This window comes from Pongo abelii, chromosome 18, assembly GCF_028885655.2.
Source record: "Pongo abelii isolate AG06213 chromosome 18, NHGRI_mPonAbe1-v2.0_pri, whole genome shotgun sequence".
In the NCBI taxonomy this organism is placed as follows: Eukaryota; Metazoa; Chordata; class Mammalia; order Primates; family Hominidae; genus Pongo; species Pongo abelii.
In genome coordinates, this window is record NC_072003.2 from 47,350,123 (window position 1) to 47,356,122 (window position 6,000).

Here is a 6,000-nt window from a genome sequence, read left to right on the forward strand (position 1 = left end):
TACTGGTGTCAACACTGAAGTTCAATCTAGGAAAACACAAGGAAACAATCCACAGAGGATGGAATCTCATGCAAAAAATATTTTTGTGGCCCCTCTACAGGAATATTTATAGTGGCTCTGTTTATAATATCTTAAACATCCATGAATAGGAAAATGGATGAATAAATTGTATAATATGAGTTTGGCATATTACTATTCAACAGTAAAAATGAATAAACTAAGTCCACATATCAAACTATGTGTATAGCTCATATGATAAATTGGGGGGGGGAAGCTGCAGAAAAATACATACACTTTGATACCATTTATATAAAGTTCACAAACTTGCAAAATATACAATATACAAATTCATGTACTTGCAATATATAATAATATATTTTATTTAATAATGACTATATTTGTAGTAAAATTTCATTTCTCCAAGTACTCGAATCTCCTTATATTGGAGAATCGTATTAGAACTAAGATCTGGGCACTAGGTAAATTCTTTGTTATTAGGATGTTGTTGCTTCTAGGCCCTCTCAGCTGACAAAGCAAGGAAATATATGTATGCATATTAGCCAGTGCATAAACACATATCTATAAATATTTCTATATGTAACCATCCATATCTATTTTAAGCTAACAGTGAGTTCATACTGACTCTCCAACTTGAATCCATTACCATAATTATCACAATTCTAGCCTCCTCCCCTTGCTTATTTGTAAGTTCCAATTCTAAAACTGAGAAGCCTGGCTCTCACCATCTATCATGTGTTTACTTAACTGTTCAATTAAGTGTACATGTATAGCAGTATCAGAATTGTCAACCCATAGCCCTGTGAGAAACAACTTAATCAACTAGAATCCGATGCTTCCAAGAGCATAGTACCATATGGAGAAGGAAAAAAAAAAATAGCAACTTTACAGTGAAGAAGCCTGGCACACATCACCTCAGCCAGGTAATCAAGGTCAACATCAGCAGTGATAAGTACTGTTGAAAACGTGTACCCTTAATATGATGTGGCAAGAAGGGCACTTTACCTCTGAGGTCCTCCCCCCAAAACCTCATAACGCCGATCTAATCATGAGAAAAACATCATACGAATCCCAGTTGCAGGACAGTCTACAAAATACGTGGCTGGTACTCCTCAAAACTGTCAAGGTCATCAAAGACAAGGAGAGCCTGAGACAGTGACACAGCCAAGGGGCACCTAAGGAGACCTGACAACTACCTGTGAAGAGGCATCTTGGATGAGATCCTGGAACCAAAAAAGGATGTTAGATAAAAACAAAGGAAATCTAGTAAAGTATAAATATTAGTTAACAATGTATCAATTGTGCATTAATTACAACACATATACCATACTAACATGAGATGTTATTAATGTTATTAGCAAGGGTAGCTGGATAGGGGGTACTGGAGAACTCTGTACTATCTTTGCAATTTTTTTGTAAACCAAAACCATTCTTAAAAATTAAAATTTATTTCTACAAAATGAATGGGAACACTCTACACCAAATTCAAGATGATGGTTACCTCTAGGGGTGGGGAAATAAGATCTGGAAGTTACTCAGGTTTCCTCCCACATTGCTGTAATATCTGATCATAATTTTAAGAATCTAAAGCCGAAAGCAGGCTGTCTGTGCTCAGTGTCACTGAGTAATGCAGACCTGTGCTACAGAAGTTCTGAGAAAGTAGAGGTCAATACGGTCTGGGAGGAGGACGGGGTTAGGGAGGACTTTTGCAGGAGGTGAGACTGGAAGGATTTGAGAAAAAGCCCAAACAGATTGTTGGCTGAGCCTGGGTTTGTATGTGGTGCCTGTGTCATGAGGCTGTATGCACCAGACTTAGGTAAGAGTCGAGACAAGGCTGGGCATGACTGTGAAAGGCTTCAGATTCAAAACCTTCCTTGGATCCTTTTCCACAAGATTTCCATTTGTTTGCTTACCAGAAAACCCTTCAGAATTTTCTGTACCCAAGGCACCCTCCACTCAGAAAAGCCTCCTGCTGACCTCTCTGCGTTTACTTCAGGAGACAGAGGGAGGCTATCCACTGCAGAGATGCTGGGGCTGAAAAGTTTAAAAATTGGCCTCTCATTCTTGCATAGGTCCTTGGCTCCCTGCATGAACAGAACCCAGCCCCGGTCTGGATCGGAAGCAAGAAGAGAAGCCTGAACCCAAGTACAGCCTTTGGGCACGGTCTTTCTACTGCATGTCCACCCGCTCTGCAACTGCCGGGCACAGCGGACAATCAAGCTGTGGTCCATGATCAACCACCTATGACCTCCCAGTGGCCGCTGGGCCACTGCCCTGCCCTTGGTAAACTGAGCAAAGCAGAGGTAGGAAAGCAGGTTAGCTGATGAAGAAGAAAGAGCTCAAGGCAAGTTCTGGAACCCAGCTGAAATTATTTGGGGGAGAATCACAGAATCCAAGACATGGCAAACCAGCCTCTCATGGAGAATTTCCCTCTGGCCCACCAGATCGGGCCTCAACATGCTTTGGTGACAGACCCCAGTCACTTCTTCTCAAGATGGCCCGCATGCAGTATTCCTGCAGGAAATACATACCCTGTGTCTAGTCTTCAGAAAATACCGGACGAACCCAAAGGAGCTTTCTACAGAACAAGTGGCCTGTGCTCTTCAAAAACGTCAATTGCAAGAAAGACAAAGAAAGGTGAGGAAACATCCCAGATTAAAGGATACAGAAGAGATGTGACAGCTAAAAGCAACACACAAGCCTGGATTGGATGCTTGACCAGAAGAAAATAAATTTGCTATAGAGAACATTATTGGCCCAAGTCAAAGGTCAAATTGTGCACTTGACTCTCAAGTCACCCGCCTGACCCTCTTCCAAGTGTACTTTACTTTCTTTCATTCCTGCTCTAAAACTTTTTAATAAATTTTCACTCCTGCTCTAAAAAAATAAAAATAAGTAAATGAAATGTTTAAAAGAACAGTATTGGAACATTGGAGAAATTTAAATATGGACTATAGATTCTGCAATAATATTTTATCAAAGATAAATTTCCTGATTTTGATATTAATGCTAAAGTAAATGTGGCAAAAATGTCACTGCAAATCTCAGTGAAGGGTAGTTGGTATCTCTTAGCATTATTTCTGTTACTTTTCTGTAAGTTTGAAATCATTGCAAAATAAAAAGTTAAGCATTTTCTAAAGAAATAGCCCTAAAGGGGATGATTTTTTTTTTCTTCTGTGGAACTAAATGCAATTTTTCTGCACACTTCTCTGCTCTCAGGAGCCATGCAGCCTTCACTGATGTCCTCTTCATGTGCCCTGTGATATTTGAGGACCATTGTCATTTCCTACAACTCACTCCCAGCCACCCAGTGGCTAGTCCTCTCTCATCCAGGCTAATCTTTCCCAGCCCCTTTGAGAGGGTGGAACTCATTGTCAGTGGAGAACCCTTACCTATAACTTCTATTTTTTGGTTCCCTTTTCTAATGCTAAGGGACCCTGGCAGCAAGATGTCATCAGCTTGTCTTAAGGGCTCCTGAGTCCCAGATGCCAAACAGTGGAGGCCAGGCCTCCCTGGCCAGGTTTGAGTAATCAGCACACATAGGAAATTGGTGCTAGAAGGTAATTTCCTTGAGTGCTCCCCAGGGCATGTGAAGTTTTGATGATCTGAGGCGGCTTGGAAGCATTGCAGCTGGAATGGCACTTTGCTAAATTTGGCAGCCCTGGGGGGAAAAATGAGACTTTTTTTAAAATCAGGAAGCCTGCTTTGGCTAACGTCTCTATCCCCGTCTGTCACGCCATCCTTTGCCAGGAGTGAGGAGCTGCCTGGGGTGAGAAATCTGCTTGCTGGCAATCACAGGATGGGGTCTGAGGGGCACACAGCTGATGAGAGCTGGGAGGAGGCAGTGCCAACTGGGCCAGGGTCCCTGCAGCCATCGTGGCTCTGTTCTTGGCATTGTGTTTTCCATGCAGAGCATCTGAGGGTTGGCAGGAGATGCCAAAAAGTCCCTGGTGCACCCCTCTGCTAGCAGGCAGGGGGTTCCTAACCTAACCTCAACAGACTGGACAGGCAGAAGCAGGAAGGGCTCTGTTTAGAGCACAGGACACAAAGACCATGTACAACTTGCAGTTCCATTTTATATGGCCTGCATAGTTTAAACATTTTTTTCCAATTTGTGGAAAACATTTAAAAATGAGGAGATACCACATTAAAAAAAATAAGACTGGCTTCTGGCTTTCGTCAAATACCAAGAGCTCTGTATGCTCACGTGGTGACAATCCACTCACGTTGAGCACGGCAGCCCCTCCTGGGCAGGGCATACATGCTTTAGTTTGCCACAATCCCCACCACTCCTCGCTGTCTCTGTGATCTGAGATTCGGGGTCGCGTACCATTTATTATTGCATTGGCACTGCTGTCTTCCTTATAGTGTTTCCTGAGGCCTTTTTCTCTATCCTTGTCTCTGCCCCAAGAGAGAACAAAAGACGTCTAGAAGTCATCTCAAGAAGAACCATATTTCCACACCTGCCCACTTTGCTCTGTTATATTTCATTTCTGCCCCTGTCTAGCCCAGAAAATTAACAATTTCATGTTTGAGAACTGGACTCTGGGTCTTCCTTGGTGCTCATGACGGGAGTCCCTCCATCAACCAAAAGCAGGCACACCTTTAGTCATAAAATTTTTCCCAGATACGAGACTACAGCCCTACTTCTTTCTTAATAAATCCATTCTTAATTTAAAGCCACCAAAGTTATCAATATCTGATGGTCTCCCCCAACTCCCACAGCCCCTTCCTCCAGGGCCTGACTGGCCTCCAGCACAGAGGAGACACTGGGGAGCTCTCCCAGGCCCTGCCTGCACCACACCTCTCCTGTCTGTCCCCAGGTCCCAGGCACCTGCGGCAGACCAGAAAGCCCTGTGAGTGATGAGGGACTGGGGTTGGGAGGCAGGGGGAGGCAGAGAGGTGGCAGAGGGAAGTGCGTGCAGGGGACAGCACCAAGCTGGGGGTGCAGGAAGGGAAGTGGGGGTGCTTTTGCTCAAGTTCCCTCATCTCCCAGAAGGCCTAAAACAGTGGCCAGTGATGGCATCTCCAAATGAGGTCATCCATCCAGTTACAGACGCATTCCGACACGATCAAAGAAGGATGCAAGAGCCTGGATTCAGAGCAACTCAAATCTACACTCCCAGGAAAATAATATATTTAAAAGTAAAAAAAAAAAAAAAAAAAGAAAGAAAGATGAAAACCTCATATGAGAACTGCAGTAATGCTTCATGATTCCAGGTCTTTTTTTGGGGGGGTATAAATCCCGTAATTAAATTGTGAACACTACCCTGTATATGTGTTTGTGCATGTGTGGGAAAAGACTTACATTATTCCATGTAGGCTTTTGTATTTCAGAGATTTTGAAATCGTGTCTTGCATTTCTGCCTTTTCTTTTATGATAGCGGGGGCTCCAAAAGTGGAAGAGGGGCTGCCTTTCTTCTGGGAGCCTCGTCCCTGCTGCCTCCCGCTTGGGCAGCCCCATTCAGTGGTGTCACCCCCCCACCCACACACACACACACAGCCTGTCCTGGGGATGAGAGACAAAGGCCCTTGGGACTAAATGGTGGCCGCTAATTGCTACAGGGAGAGGCTTTACCTGGGCTGAGGATGAGAGGGAGGGGAGGAGGGTCAGCAGTCATGGGGCTCAGAGCCTGGCACCTGCTGCCCAGGAGTCCAGGGTCTCCTTCTCCCCAAGGACCTCAGATTCAGCTTCTCTTGTCCCACCCGCCTGAAGTCCTCCTCTTCAACTGCCCCATTCAACTGCCACTCCCACCACACCTGAGAGGGAACTCTGGCGGGCCAACATTCCCTCTACCCACATTAAAGGGCTCTCCCCTCTCCCAGGATGGCCTGTGGCCCGGTCTGGCTCTTTGGTGACAGTCAGAGCCCATGCATGAAAGCACTGTGCATGGCCAGCCCTTCCCTGGCTGTCACAGCACATCCTTGTAGAAGAGAAGGAGAAAAATCCTCTCTCCAACCCTCATTCTACAGACAAGAAGC

At 44.8% G+C, this 6,000-nt stretch overlaps 1 protein-coding gene across 1 annotated transcript in view; it reads right to left on the bottom strand.

Annotated features, from left to right (window-relative positions):
- ABCC12 (ATP binding cassette subfamily C member 12) overlaps positions 1-5,770 on the bottom strand; it is a 72,880-nt gene extending 67,110 nt beyond the window's left edge. The window contains exon 1 of the mRNA XM_054533858.1: positions 5,597-5,770. The gene's annotated coding sequence lies outside the window, so the exon portion shown is untranslated. The remainder of the gene's footprint in view (positions 1-5,596) is intronic.
- Positions 5,771-6,000: the final 230 nt, after the last annotated feature.